The sequence below is a fragment of the Pistacia vera genome, unplaced genomic scaffold, assembly GCF_008641045.1.
Source record: "Pistacia vera cultivar Batoury unplaced genomic scaffold, PisVer_v2 Contig737, whole genome shotgun sequence".
Taxonomy (NCBI): Eukaryota; Viridiplantae; Streptophyta; class Magnoliopsida; order Sapindales; family Anacardiaceae; genus Pistacia; species Pistacia vera.
The window spans coordinates 741,389-757,826 of record NW_022196598.1 but is presented as its reverse complement, the minus strand read 5'-3'; the positions used below and the strand labels follow the sequence as shown (position 1 = coordinate 757,826).

The following is a 16,438-nucleotide window of genomic DNA, read 5'->3' as shown; positions in this document are numbered from 1 at the left end:
TTGGATAGATTTCAAACCTTAAGGGAGTCATGTGTAATTATTTAGGGGTGTTTTTGATAAATTTTAAACATTTAGGGACTAAAAGAATTGTACAGTATACGGTCCAACCGACCTATCCAACCGGTCAACAGGAACTAGATCCTTGAACGGTCAAGTCAGTCCAGTCTGGTTTCTGACATTGCCCTGAAAAACTTTAAAAAAGATACCTATGTGAATCTAATACCCGAAAAGTGACTGTTCAAAAACATATTACAGTTCGGCCAAAATCTAATTTCAATTAACAGCGTGTAAGAAATTTGTAGTCAGATCTTTTGAATGTTAAAAATTTAAAATAAGCAGGTCTTGTACTACTTCGCTAGCATGGAGGTTAGTTTCCTATGACGTCCTATTAAAAAAGTAAAAGACACTTTCTTTTTTGGTATTATAAAATTATTAATGATCGAAGATCATTCTTAATTCCTTTTCTCCTTAGCAAAGGAGTATATCCAGCGTTCCAGTTAAAATGCCAAGGAAAAATCCAAAGCAAATGATCCACGGCTTTTCTATTAGTTTCCTTGTAGAACTGAACAAGATCTTAACCCAGAAGCCAAACATCTTAAAAAAACTATTTCACTGCAAATTATGAAACTCAAGAATCATAATTAAGATTGTAAGAACTTCCAAATAGAACAGCTCCAGTATTTCAATCTAAAAAACTCAAAAATGACAACTATGTCTATGTCCTCCAGACAAACAACACTGTGACGGTTACTAAGACATGCTAAGATTAACGGTAGCGACGAAGAGAAAGGGTATTGCTCTTCCAGGTAGCTCTGCGAGACGGACGAGCCTTGTGGTGCAAGTGTCCCCTTCCTCTTAGACCTCTGTACTTCTTTCCTGCAGATGTGAGGCCTCGAAGTTCCCTGTGCTTGTGGCAGGATTGCAGATCCAATGAATTCTTGGGTCATATAGGATAGCACTATGTGCAGGATCAACTAGAATTACTTCAAAATACTTGTAAGTGGAGTCCTGTCAAAAAGAGTTGCATTGAGAAAAATTAAGTAGCTTTTAAAACACCTATATCCAACAACTTTCAAAAATAAGGTTAAGGGCAATCATAAATTAGCGTTAGTACAAAACATTGATCCAGTATGAATAACAACCCTGAGACCCCCAACTACGACCAGCACGCTCTCAGCAACTGACCTCTTGCTCGCTGAAACTTCAGTTGAGTGACACCCTGGTTGGTGGCTTACCATACACAATACCCTTGGGACAGGCCTCTTACGACACCAAGCCTAACCCGAACACGGTAAACGACATAACCCTGGAAAGCAATTAAGCAGTTTCATCAACTGCACAAAAATAACAAATGAACTGCTTCCCCAAAGAGGAGAATATTAACAGAACAAGCAATTGGTTAATAAAACTCAGTTCATCTTTATAGATAGATTATTTTGCGCTATAACTAAAGTAACATAACAAATAGAATCATAGAGACCAAGAAAAAAGAAGGTATATACAAAGACTATGGTAAACCATATTGTGTTACTGAGTGTTGAAAGCAATTCACACTACAAATAAATTGGCCAATGACTCTATAAGTTTAAACATTAGTATCACAGCGTCAACAAAGATGATGAAGATGCTCACCATCAGATCAAGACAAACACATTCCATATAATTAGTGTGGCCAGAAATATGCACAGGAGAACTTACAATATCAAAGCAAAACAAGAATAAAGTACGTGATCATGAATTAAACAATGAATATACTTTAACAATGCAAGAATTTGAAAAGTAGCACAATAGTGTACCAGATCGAGACAAAAGTGGATTAAAGATAATAGAATCCTTAGTCAGATAATCGATTATTGATTAATTTAGCTGGTATCAGGAAGCACCCCATCATTGAACATAAGCATCCCATATAGGATGAATACGCATCAAGATGCCACTAACCAGAATGAACAAAATAAGAACATGATTTAAAGCTCACTAGTCATAACTATATGCATGATGCACATCCAAAACAAGCCCTATTGTGGTACAGAAACAAAATTTTTATTCCTTTCAATGCCCTTATGATAATATATGGAACAGACATAGAAACTTTTGTGGATTAATTTTATTAAAATATTAAATTCTACCTCCCTAAAGCTGCAATTCTTGACTAAAGTAAAACCATCAATAGGAGTTGTTTGCAATGAACATGTCAGCATGCAAAACCAACTGATGATGGGTTCAGAAGGTAATGACCTAAAGTAAATCAGGGCATCACAATAAATAAGGCTTATGTTTGTAACTAGAACCTGACAAGGACCAACACATTACCTGCTTGGCCTTGTAGCCCAAGCGACGGGCTTGTCAGACGAGTAGGATGAGTGACCCGAACAATTGAAGGATGCTGGCGGTACTCCAACACCACACCTCTGCAAGAACCTCATCACATCAGATTGCTTCTTCCTCCATAACTCCGAGACATACGTGGAAGCTCCTGTTCCCATCAACCAAAAATAAATAATAACATAAAATTAACTCAATCACGGTTCAAAAACCACTAACATTCATCTTCCAATACGTATTATTTTAATAACACCCACAGTATTTATGCCCAGAAAATCAATTTCTTTTGAGCATAATATATTTCAGGAAACCATCAAGACAATTAAAAAAAAACCCTTTTGTTTTTCATTTTCTTTTCTTGTGCTTAAGCCGCACATCAGCCATGAAACGGACATAAAAATACAAGCGTGTTCACAAAAACCACATCACATAACTCACTACTAATCACTAGCATATAGTAATGACAACTAAAATTGTTCACTCATAAACACACAACAAAATGGGGTGACAAAAACCATTTTATCACAACGTATCAAGCAACAAACACGTTAAGTTCAGAAAACCCATAAACTAATAAAGTTACGCAGAAATTCGACAGGTAGAGGAGAGAGACCATTAGATCAGAGCTGAATTGCGCTGTCTGTGTGACTAGAGTTTTCGCTTGCAAAGAGAGCTAGGGTTTGTAAGGCTAACTCCTATAAAGGAGAGTTATCGGGAAGGAGAGATCTGGGCCGTCCATTAAATGTGTGTCCAACAGAAAACTCGATATCATATCCACGACGCCATTGCCCGTTGGGTTATGGTCCATAGGGCACAAGTTATGATCACAGCGTAATGGGCTGAGTCCATTGCTGTTCTTCATAGTTCTAATGTCACTTGACTAACGGACATGTTTGGGAAGGGAACAATATTGGAGGGGCGTTTGGTTCAGGAATGTTAGATTACTGGGAATATTGGATTACTGGAAAGATAGATTACCTTGGAAGATTACTGGGAATCTTTAAGAAAATATGTTTGGTTAGTTGGTGGGTATGTTATATTAATTGTTTGGTTATGGGAATAAATTGGTGGGTATGTTATTTAAATTACTAAATGACCCTCTTTAAATATTAATATAATATTATTTTTATTAATTTTTGAATAATTTTTAACCCCCAATATTCAGATTTAGCTAAAACACCCCCACTTATAAAAAAACTTTAATTCATGATGAAATCACCCACCTCCTGCCGCCACCGCGAACAACCGCCGAAAATCGCGGAGCCCCTAAAAAGAAGGAAATTCTATGGGAGGCTCCGGAGGCTTTGTATTGGCCGTTTCGGCCATATTGATGGCCGAAAACGGCCATATCAGGCAGATAGCCGTTAACGGCCAGATCCCTGCCATTAGCAGCCAGTTGGACCAGATCTGGCCGTTAACGGCCACGGATTGGCTGTTAACGGCCAGATCTATTCGGCCAGAATAGATCTGGCCGATATGGCCGTTTTCGGCCATCATGGCCAAAAACGGCCATATCGAAGCCTCCCGGAGTCTCCCACAGAATTTCCAGTGTTTTTAGGGACTCCGACAATTTTCCGGCGGTGGTCCGTGGTGGTGACCGCTGTCGGCGATGGTGGCTGGGTGGCTGTGGTGGTGGTGGCTGGGTCGGCAGTGGTGGTCTGTAAATTATTTTAAATATAAGGGCATTATTGTCCAAAATTTTAATTAAACAAGGGTAAAATTGAAATAGGATATTAATGTAAATTTGTTTTAAAGTAGGGGTATTATTGTCCAAAATTTTTATTAATAAGGGATAAAATTGTAACAAAAAAAGATAACCCTGGTAATCTCAAAAAACCTAAGAAAATGGAGGTAATCAGATTACCTCTTATATTACCAATAGTAACCACTATTGTTATTTGAAGATTACTAGTATCTTATATTACGTGACAATCAAACGTGGTAATCAAGTAATATAAGATGACATTACCCCAGTAATGTCATTTAACCCCGAACCAAACTGCCCCTGAATGAGATAAAATTATTTGTCAGAGTAAACGACTTTTTCCGACCCACATTTGCCTTACTCCTTTTCATCCAAAAAGTTTCAAAATATCACTTTCTCATTCAAAGACAATATTCTGTTACCACACAAAATCGATTTTAATAGCGAAAATTCTCTCCGTCACCACCATTTGAATCTCTGGTATCATTTTTACAAAACCTCTCTCACTTCAACACCTGATTTCTCGTCCATTGTTGACTACCGCAAAGCTAGAATTTCTTGTTCTTAATTGATTTTCAACTGATTCCGATAATGAATATTCAATCGATTACCACCATTCGATCCATTGGCCTCCATTTTACAAAACTTTTTTTACCTTGGCTTCTGGTAACTTGCTGAATGCTGATTATGAAAGTGAAGTGTGTTTTATTTATTAACAGAATATAAATTTTGGATGAGAAAATGATATTTTGAAACTTTTTGGGGTCGAAAAGTATCCTTACCGCAAACCTTGGGTGGGAAAAAGTTGTTCACTTCTAGAAGCTAACGTCTCCTATGGTCGAAGGATACTATAAGTAATATATTTCTTTATATTTACTAAGTAATAATATTTACATAAAACACGTTAGTTACTTCTTTGTTGTTTTACCAACGTATAGATATGCACATCTTGGGTTACTTCAGAGAAGATAGTGCATGTAAATCACAATTTCTCTATTTTCGTACAAACTAAACTATTTCAAAACCAAGTAAACATCATATAACATACTAACTTACACAAAATCGAAAAAACTCAAATTACATATCAACATAATTCGTTTACAACACCAAACATTGGTAATTCATTTCTGCTACAAAAAGTACAAAAATCTACAAAAATACAAATACTTTGTATGGATCATTGATAGAGTGCAAATTTTTCTATATTTAAGTTTTCTCGCAATTTTATTAGTGTTTACAGTGATAGATGTGAAGAAGAAATGTTGTTTACTCTGGTTAAGGGTAAAGATATTTTGGTATCTAATCATACTTGTTGGTAAATATGATTAAGAGCTTGAAATGTGGAATAATTTCTTTAACTCTTTCAAATTGTGGTTAGCTTTTAATATCCCTTAATTTTAGGGTTAATCTCATCCCTAATACTTAGAAAACTACATTTAGACCCTGCAAACTCAAAAAACTACCGAACATAGGGCTTTTAGTTAGGGGGGAGCGGTTCTAGGTACCTTGCATTTTTTGGGGGAGCCAGAACCGGAACCGTACAATGCAGATTCCCAAAAAAAAAGGAATCAGAACCGGAACCTGAAATGCAGGTTTTGGTTCCTTACCCAGGTACCCAGTAAAAAATCAGTTACCCCTTATTAGTTTAAAAAATGACAAAAATACTTTAGAAGTTTACAAATACACCCTAACAAATTAAGAAAACCTACATTTGATTACTCATTCATTTATGTCCAATGCAACTCATAAATTCTCTAATCTCTAGGCAACACTTGAATTCGATCAATTCATCACAATTCACATAAAATTTCTCAATCAAAACAAAAAACAAACAGGTTCCAAGCCGAGTACCTGCTTCAGGTTCTTTTCCCAGTTTTGGTTCCGGTTCCGGAACCTGTAGGAACCGAAACCAAAACCACACAGTATCGGTTCCAATAAAATGGAATCGGAACCTACCTGCACAGTGTTGATTTTGGGTAGGTTTCGGTTCTGGTTCTACCTGCTACCCGTGCTCACCCCTACTTTTAATCCACCCCCTTGAAAGATAATAAAGTATTAAACGCCCCCAAGATTTTGCGAAAGTATTGAAAAACCCTTTGCAAATCACTTGTCGTCAAGATGCCGTTTCTTCAAGTCAACAGAAGACCATTTATTGATTTGCAAGTACCATTATGCCCTTTTGAACCTTATTGACTATTAAAATAAAAAACCCTTTCATTAAAATGATGAATTTGCCTTAAAAATTGATGTCACCATATTTCACTTGTCATAAATGTAATAAATTGTTTTTAATTCTCAATTAAGTCGTTGAATACCTATTTTAGCCTTGGAATGTTGGATATTGTACATGGTTTTGGATATTGAGCTGTTTAGTTTTGTTATGCCTAAAAAAATATAAGGGCTGACGTCAGGTCCAGTCAGCCTACAAGAGTCAGATCGTGGATACAACCACAGCCTGCTTCCGTCAGAATAGTGGGTGCGCGTCAGGCTGGCCAGAAGTTGTGGTGATCCCACGTGTCCAATCCCTGCTCTAAATCGCGCAAATCACTCTGGAAGGTGGGCAATGTGACATAAAGAAGGATTTGCACGGATAATCCCACCAACTTACAGATTTAGTGATCATTGCCTCAATGCATCCCACTATAAATTGAGAGCTCCTCTCTCATGAAAGGGATTGGCACATTTTTACACTTGATTAACTACTCCCTCTCCCTAGAATTCTTAGCATTTGATACCTTGTAATATCATTGTAAAGCCAGTCAGTTAAAAGCGACCTGACCTTTATCATTAATATAAGCATCAGTGGATGTAGGACTTGCTACCTTAGCATCCGAACCACTTTAAAAACTATCCCCATTGCATTTACCATCATTTTCCTTTACATTCACGTGTGTCCCTTGGGCCAGCTCAACATTTCACACGTGCGTTTCGTTGGTATAAAAATCACGCATCAACAGTTTGGCACTAGAAAGAGGGCCATGATTTAGTGTTCATCCTTCATCAGGAGAATCTCCAACTTACCGGTCCTACAACAACAAATGGCCCACCAACCAAAACCTGAGCAAACCAACCAGGGCGTTGAGGGGCTCCCCTAAGTTCAGGGGGACACTTCTTCCAAAAAACCTTCAGTCCCGCAAAATGCTACAGGAGATATCCCGTCAAGTTCACAGCTTGACCCCGCTATAAGAAGCTACCTGGAGAGGTTTGACAATACTCTCCAGACGGTCAACCAAAGGTTGGACCATTTGGACCAAGGCGCGCCATCCAAGTCAGCTGCGAAGGGACAACCGCAAAAAGGCCTGCAGGTCGCGCGAAAGCACGGCAAAGGGAAATAGCCCGTGTCGGGAGCACTGCAGCGCATAGACGAAAAGGTAAGCAAGTGGCAAAAAACAAGCCCATGGGCTCCAAAGGGCCAGCAAACATCGACTGCGTCCCAAACAGAATACCAGTCTCATTGAGACTCGGTGAAAAGACGCAGCCCGAGCTGTCCCATGCCACGTCACAAGTACACACCTATAAAAGTGCTGGACGAAGCGATTCTTATCACCGCCAGTAAAACAATCCTGATCATCACCGTGTGAGAGGGTCCCACACTTCGCAGGGCGGTTCTTGCCACTGCGAAGGTCGTGAAAATACCCCGCACCTTGCACCAACATCACACGCCTCTAGCCAGCGTGTGTCGAGAGTGGCCGAAACTGTCGGCCGAGGTGAAGAGGAACCCGACCTTCGGACATTCCTCAATCGTAACCGCGAAAATCGAACTCGCATGGGTGAAAGCAACCCCTAAGCGGCTCCATTGCCGCAAATTGAGGAGCTGTAGCGAGCTCTAGACAGACTAAGGGCTCAATAAAATGAGCAAGGGCAGGTCGCATCTGCGTTCCCCTTCTCTCCCGAAGTGTTAGCCGCTCCACTCCCACCAGGATTCAGGATGCCCGACATGCTGGCGTTTGATGGAAATTCTGATCCGTAGGATCATTTATATGAATTTAACAACCTGATGAAGCTCCACTAGGTCTCAGATTTAGCAAAATGCTGCTGTTTGGTAGTGACATTGACCTCCCATGCCAAACGGTGGTTCAGGTCACTCCCAGCGGGATCAATTAGTTCATGGCCTCAGATGAGTGCGACGTTCCTGAGGCATTTTCAAGCGAATCGAAAGTTTTCGATGCCTTTGAGCTACCTCAACAATATAAGGCAAGAAAGGGATGAATCCCTCTAGTCCTACATTGACCGTTTCCACAGAGAACTCAACAAGGTGGCTCATACTCCCGAAAAGTTTGTTCGGACTCTCATCATAGTTGGAGTTCGTTCACAAACCGACATGTGGAAAGAATTACAGGCTGAGGACGATGTTTCTCTCACAGGATTCTATAACCTTGCAGACAAGTACCTTCGGATAGAAAATTCATTGGCGGCACTCCGCCGTCGCGACCCCGGCACTTCGGCCAGTACATCTGGTCGGGGCGAAAGTAGAAGAGCTGATCGCAGAGGGGACGCTTACGATCAGCGAAAAAGGAAGAAACCTCGCTACAAGCACAAAAAGTCTTATGCTTCTGTTCCTCGTCGTGATCGCGACAGAAACCAATGTACTTCGCTGAATGCGTCTGTATCGGCCATTCTTGATAAATCCATGAAAACTCCTGCGACAGCCAGAAATAATAAAAAATACTATCGCTTCCGTCGGGACAACGGGCATCACACCGATGAGTGCCGAGCTCTAAAACAAGCAATCGAAGAGCTCATCAAGAAAGGGCACTTCAAGGAGTATATTGACGACTTTGCTCCCGCGCAAGAGAAGAGCCAAGGGGAGCAAGGGAAAAAATGTCGTGATCGCAAAGGGTATAGTAGTGTTAACATAATCTTTGGAGGGCTGCACCTCGCGGGAAACACGCGAGGTGCGCAAGAAAGATATGCTCGCGAAGCTCATCATGACCCAATCAGGGTGATGAACACATTGCAGCGACCACAAAAGGTTCGCAAGGAAGAGCTGATCACCTTCTACGAGAAGGAGGCAGCCCATTTGTATCATCCTCACGACGACGCCCTTGTGATCACGCCCCTTATAGGGCACCATAACGTCTGCAGAATGCTAGTGGACAATGGAAGCGCTGTGAACATCCTGTTCCAGACCGCTTTCGAAAGAATGAACTTGGACGAGGCCGAACTGAAGCCCTCCTCGATCCCTCTTTACGGCTTTACAGGGGACCACCTGATCCCCAAAAGAACAATCCAACTTCCGATCACGTTGGGTGATTATGACAAAGTGACTAAGATTACTGAATTCTTGGTCGTGGATTGCCCATCTACCTTCAATGGAATCCTGGGGTGACCTTTACTGAGAAGCTTCAAGGCAGTCACTTCCATATACCATCTCAAGATGAAGTTTCCCACCCTGACGGGGATAGATGAAGTAAGCAGATCGCAAAGCGCATCTTGCGACTGCTACATAAAAGCGGTACAAATGGTGTATAAAGGGAAGGGCATTTCGCGAGGTATTCCCTGACAGGCTATGGTGATCAGTCGGATCGAGCCACAGCTTGGCCCAATAGAGGATAATATGGATCCTCGAATTCAGGAAAGCCCTTCCAGCGGCCCAGTTAGGGATTTGTCCGAAGTGTCGGTCGACCTGAAGGAGCCGAGCCGAGTGTTAAGGATTGGGAGTAGTCTCAACCCCCAGCTCGCCTCCGAGCTGATTAGCTTCCTGAAAGAAAATATCGATGTGTTCGCCTGGTCCAACGCAGATATGGTCGGGATCAGCCCGGACATCATTTTCCATGCGTTAAACATCGACCACGAAGCCAAGCCAATTCGCCAGAAAAGAAGAGCAATGGATCCGAAGCGATATACCACCTTAAAATTAGAGGTGGACAACCTCCTCCTGAACGAGTCCATCCGAGAGGCACTCTACCCGACCTGGGTTGCCAACCCAGTTCTGGTAAGGAAGCCTAATGGCAAGTGGCGAACCTGTGTCGACTTCAGCGACCTCAACAAGGTCTGTCCTAAAGACAGCTTCCCTCTGCCAAGAATTGACCAGCTCGTGGATGCCACCTCGGGGCACGAGCTGCTAAGTTTTATGAACGCGTACTCGGGATATAATCAAATTCTGATGTATGGGCCAGACGAAGAGCATACGCCTTTTATTACAGATCGGGGGCTGTATTGCTACAAAGTTATGCCTTTCGGCCTCAAAAATGCTGGTGCGACCTACCAGCGATTGGTTAACCAGATGTTCTCCGACCAGATCAGAAAAACAATGGAGGTCTATGTGGATGACATGCTAGTCAAATCCCATGTTGCCTTAGATCACATTGCACATCTCGCTGAGATGTATGATATCCTCCAACTGTACAGAATGAAGCTGAATCCTCTCAAGTGTTCGTTCGGAGTATCGTCAGGAAAATTCCTAGGATATATGGTTAACCAGCGGGGGATAGAAATCAACCTCGAGAAAATTCAAGCTCTGCTCGATATGGAAAGCCCGACCAGCAAAAAACAGGTCATGAGTCTTAATGGGCGAATAGCGGCACTAAGTCGCTTCATATCGAGGTTAACAGATAGCTGCTTACCGTTCTTCAATGTTCTAAAGGCCAAAAAGAAGTTCGAGTGGACTCCCGAGTGTGAACAGGCGTTCCAAAGTATAAAAGAATACCTCGGGAAACCACCTCTCCTGTCCAAGCCTTTTTCGCAAAAGATCCTGCTCCTGTATCTGTCCGTCTCTCAGTTTGCGGTCAGTGCAGCCCTAATTCGGGAAGAGGAAAAGGTACAATGGCTAGTATATTATGCGAGCAAGCGTCTGACGGATGTCGAGATGTGGTATCCGAAAATGGAGCGATTAGCCTATGCCCTGCTGATCGCTTCCAAAAAGCTGCGACCTTACTTCCACGCCCATACGATCCATGTGATGACTAATTACCCACTTAGGCAGGTCCTCCAGAAGCCAGAGGCATCGGGTAAATTGCTTAAATGGGCTATGGAATTGAGTCAGTTCGATCTAAAGTACAAGCCAAGATCGACTATCAAAGGGCAGGCAGTTGCTGACTTCATCTCAGAATTCTCCTATCTTCCAAGTGAATCAGAGCAACAGCCTAGCGAAGCCATCCAGGAAACTACTCAGAATCTGTCGACCTGGAGCCTCTATGTCGACGGATCATCAAACAGAAAGAGGGCCGGTGCAAGTCTTCTCCTTCTAAGCCCCGAAGGGGCTCGCATTCATGGCATTCTTCGGTTCGGATTCAAGGCGACCAACAACGAGGCTGAGTATGAAGCTCTGCTCGCTGGGTTGCGGTTGGCCAAAGAAATGGGTGCAACCGCGATCAGCGTCCACAGCGACTCCAAGCTGGTCGTTAACCAGATTTTGGGGAATACCAAGCCAAGGAAGAAAACATGGTCCGTTATCTGAAAGAAGCTAAGGCCGCACTCGAGCCATTCAAGCACTTCGAAATCACTTAGATTCCCAAAGATAGCAACTTTGTGGTGGACGCCCTGGCAAGAATAGCCTCGTCATTGGACTCAGAAGCACCAGATAGCATTCCTATTCGATTCGTCGAGGCCCTAAGTATCAGCCTGATCGAATAGGCCGTGAATGTGACACAATCAGATTCCTGGATGACTCCTATTTTTCAATAACTCAAGGATGGGATCTTGCCTGACGACAAGGTTGAGGCAAGGGTTCTGCGAACAAGATCTGCTCGTTACACCCTCATCGGGGACCAGCTGTATAGGAGAGGATTTCGTGCCCCTCTCCTTCGATGTGTAACCAGCGAAGAAGCAGACTACATCATGAGGGAAATTCATGAAGGGATCTGTGGTAATCATACCGCCGCACGATCTCTTGCAAACAAGGTTGTTCGTCAAAGGTACTATTGGCCCCGAATTCAAGATGACGCCTACAACTTTGTTAAGAGGTGTGATAAGTGTCAGCGGTTCGCGAGCATACCGCGAGCTCCCCCCCACGAACTGATAACTATGACTAGCCCTTGGCCTTTTTTCATGTGGGGGATCGATCTCATCGGCCCCGTGCTAGTTGGGAAAGGGGGAGTCAAATATGTCGTGGTCATAGTAGATTACTTCACCAAATGGGTAGAAGCCGAACCGCTAGCCGCGATCACGACCAGAAAGCTCAAAGACTTCGTTTTCAAGAATATTGTGTGCCGCTTCGGAATTCCTCATACCCTCATCTCGGATAATGGGAAACAGTTCGACAACGAGGAATTCAAACAGTTTTGCGACGAGCTGGACATCTATAAAAAATTCTCCTCAGTCTGCAAAAGCGACAAGCAGAAGGGTTATTTAGTCGCCGTACGCTATTTCGTATGATGACGTGGGAGGAAACAAACTCCCTAAATCCCAAAGAAAACCCTAACAGCACGATTCGAGCCACCATTCATGGCTCGAATGTAACATCTACTGAAAACTGTACAATGCATGCATAATAACAATAGAAAAGTTAGGCCCAAAGTTTTCTTTTATACATAAAGAGTATTGTTTACAAAAATGTATTTTAAAAGACAAAACAAGGGAAACAGTGTAGCTATTCCTCATTGCTTGCCGACGCCCCTCCGACCGCAACATCACCTAGAACCTGCATCCACAAAGGAAAATAACGGGGTGAGCACAAAATAATGCTCAGTAAGTAAAACTCTCTATCTGTCTGTCCCCGTATGAATAACTCTTAATTCTTTCCTTATGCTATCTCTGATTCTTTTTCTGTTTCTAATAACATCATGGCCTCATCTTACCGGAGGTACGGCCGGATGGCGTTCACACAGCACCATCTCACTCTCTATGGCTATCGGGTGGAATTCACACAGTACCAACCCGTTCTTAGTGACTACCGAGTGAGGATCACAAAGCACCAACTCGGTTCTTTCTAACTATCGGGTGGAGATCACCCAGCTCCTACCCGTTCCTCATGAATTTTGGGTAACGATCACCAAGCATTTACCCGTCTCTAGTCACTATCGGGTGATGGTCACAAAGCTCAACCCGTTTCTACTAAGTGTTGGAATGATCACAAAGCATCAACCTACTTATCTATACTACCGGGTAACGGTCACAAAGCATCTACCCATTTCTACTACTCATCGGGTGACGATCACAAGCATCGACCCATCACTCTAAGGGCTATTCGGATGATGATCACCAAGCATCAATCCGATTCCCATAACGGTCGGTGATATCACAAAGCATCATCCCAACTACACTACTCTTCTAATTCATTCTATTGTAGCATTTTTCAATGCTCTCTACCCTAGAGTATATTCACCCACCAAGCTTCTACTCATAGGGTAATTGCATACAATTTCCTTACACTTTCTTAGGTCACTTTTCCATGTAACTAGTGCCTATGGATGGTTCATCTTCACCAATGCACTTATGAGATGCCAACATGCAATGTTGCAAGAATTAAGGTTCATTTCTCATACTCAAACCTCTATTAGGCTTTCATCAAACACCTCATGTCACTATAAAACTCTATCATAGCCATGATTCTAAAACTTTTCTTAACCATCCAAAATGGGGAAAAACCCCTTCACAAAGCCACAAAACCTGCCATAGAAAACACTTCCAAAAGGGAATACATAACCCCTTAAATTCCATCTCAACTACCTTGCCAAACCAACAACCCATTCTCATTTTGCAAAGTATAAACAATCACAAAGCTAGAAATCTCTATTTAATCCTTCATACATGCTATATTACATGCACATCACATACATACATCATCCATCAAACCCTAATCAAGAAATTTCAAAATCTCAACTTGGGTTGGGTTTTACTTACCTTGTTAAGGAGAGACTTCACAAATCTTCCTTTCACTTGTTTAGCTTGACTTCTCCCTCATCTTACCAAAAGAATGAAAACCCTCAACTTCAATATGGGTTAAAACCCCAAATCCCACAACTTAGAAGAAATCCTTACCTTAGGAACCCTAGGTTGCTTTTCTAGCCCAAAACCCTTCAAAAATCCCTTGGAAATCCTTGATCAAAAGAAAAGAGTTAGAGGAGAAGAATAGAGTACGTTTGAGAAGAAGAAAATGAGGGGTTTCTTTGATTCAATTCCTTTTAATGAAATAAACACACCTCATTCCCATTTTGCCCTTGTTCTACTTTGGAATTCCATCCAATCCTTTGATTCTTACAAACTCACCCCTATCTCAACCTATTCTCATGAAATATCCTTACAATTAACTCCCCACTTTTCCTGCTAATTAGGGGTAGAAAGGTCAAATTGTCCTAAGGAAAAAATATCTAAAACTCAATCAACCTTTTATTCGGCCCTCGCCGCGGCGAAGAAACCTCTGTCGCCGCGGCGAACTTTCCAGGGAGTTCCCCTTGGTTTCAACACATCTTCGCCGCGGCGAAGCTCTTTCTTCGCCCGGCAAGCACGGCAGACTGAACTTCTTCTGTTTTCAACCAATTTTCAGGCAACATCAACACAATACTCATCAAACAATAATAACGAAACCAACTCGATTAAGGGCAAAAGAGGAAACAAGAACAACGTACCTCAAGCGGGCGTTACATTCTCCCCCCCTTAAAAGAATTTCGTCCCCGAATTCATGCAAATAACTCTGGGAACGATTCTGCATGTCTCGTTCTACTTCCCAAGTGGCCTCTTCCACTTTGTGATTCCTCCAAAGGACCTCACTAGCGGAACACTCTTGTTCCGAAGTTTCTTAAAACCCTTCGATCTAAAATCGAACTGGACGTTCTTCATATACTAGATTCTCTGTTACTTCCGTCTTCTACGCTCAGGATGTGGAGGGGATCACTTACATACTTCCGTAGCATCGAGACATGGAAGACCATGCACCCTGTCCATACTAGGTGGTAGTGCCAATCTGTAAGCCACCTTTCCTACTCGTTGTAAGATCTCAAAAGGACCTACATACCTCGGTGCTAACTTCCCTTTGCTTCCGAAGCGCAATTCGCTTGTAGGGGGAAACTTTCAGAAACACTTTGTCGCCCACTTGGAATTCTACCTTTCCTTCTCTTCAAGTCGGCATAACTCTTCTGTCGATCTTGGGCTTGCTTCATTCTATTTCTGATTAACATCACATCGTCTACTAGTTTCTGAGTCATCTCTGGCCCAAGAGCAGTACTCAACTCATCTCTTTCGCCTACTTCACCCAATGAAGCGGAGACCTACACCGTCTACCATACAAAGCCTCGTAAGGCGCCATTCTAATTGTAGACTGATAACTGTTGTTGTAGGCAAATTCCACTAAGGGTAACATCTCATGCCAAATACTCTATATCCTGGCAACAGGCTCTCAACATATCCTCGAGCACCTGATTCGTTCTCTCAGTTTGGCCATCTTTCTGAGATGATAGGCAGTACTGAATGCTAAACGGTACCCAAACTCCTCTGTAAACTTGTCCAGAGGCTGAAACAAATCTGGAATCTCTATCTGACACTATAGTCTTGGGCACACCATGCAATCTGACTATCTCCTTAGAATCTGACAACTGATCTGTAGTGGTACTTTCCTTTACTGGGAGAAAATGCTGACTTGGTTAATCTATCCCACATCACCCATAATGCATTACACCCTTTCTGCACTCTGGAAAGACCCGTGATAATCCATTGAAAGCTCTCTCTTCCACTCCGATACTCAATGGTTGAAGCACCCTGACGCCGTTGGTGTTCTCTTTCACCTCTGGCAAGTTAGATTTAGCCACAACTCTGCATCTCTTCTTCAGCCCGACCACCAATAGCCTTCTTATATCCTGATACATCTGGTTGCTCCTGGATGAGCTGTACGGTGTCATAGATCCATAAGAATTTTCTGTTTTAACTCCCATTGGAGGTATGCACAACCGATTTCTAAAAATAAGGACACCATCTCTCAAAGAACTCTGATGTCTTGCCCATCACTTGCTGAACCATTTTCTGACACCACTCATCAGCCATTTGCTTTCTCTAATTTCCTCTAGTAAGGACTGTACACAAGGCTGCAATTCTTCCCGGAACCACTCACACTGTTCCTTAGACAATTCTTCTATTAACTCTTTCTGTCTGTAAGCCGGAAAACATGGGCTTTTCTACTCAAGGCATCGGCTACTACATGGGCTTCCCGGTTGTATTTGATCTCACAATCATAATCCTTGACCAGCTCTACCCCCTCTCTGCCTCATATTCAACTCCTTTTGGGTGAAGAAGTACTTTAGACTCTTATGACGGTGTATATATTACTCTTCACACCATAAAGGTAATGCCTCCAAATCTTTAAGGCAAAGACCACGGCTGCCAATTCTAAGTCATGCGTAGGTATCTGGTCTCGTACTCTTTCAATTGACGAGAAGCATAAGCTATAACCCTACCCAACTGCATTACATAGCACCAAGTCCCTGCAAAGAGCGTCTGTATAAATGTCATAATCTACACCCTCTTGCGGTAACACTA

General features: G+C 42.4%; 1 pseudogene; it reads right to left on the bottom strand.

The window, feature by feature from the left end:
- Positions 1–766: 766 nt before the first annotated feature.
- On the bottom strand, positions 767–7,798 carry LOC116115361 (annotated as a pseudogene).
- Positions 7,799–16,438: the final 8,640 nt, after the last annotated feature.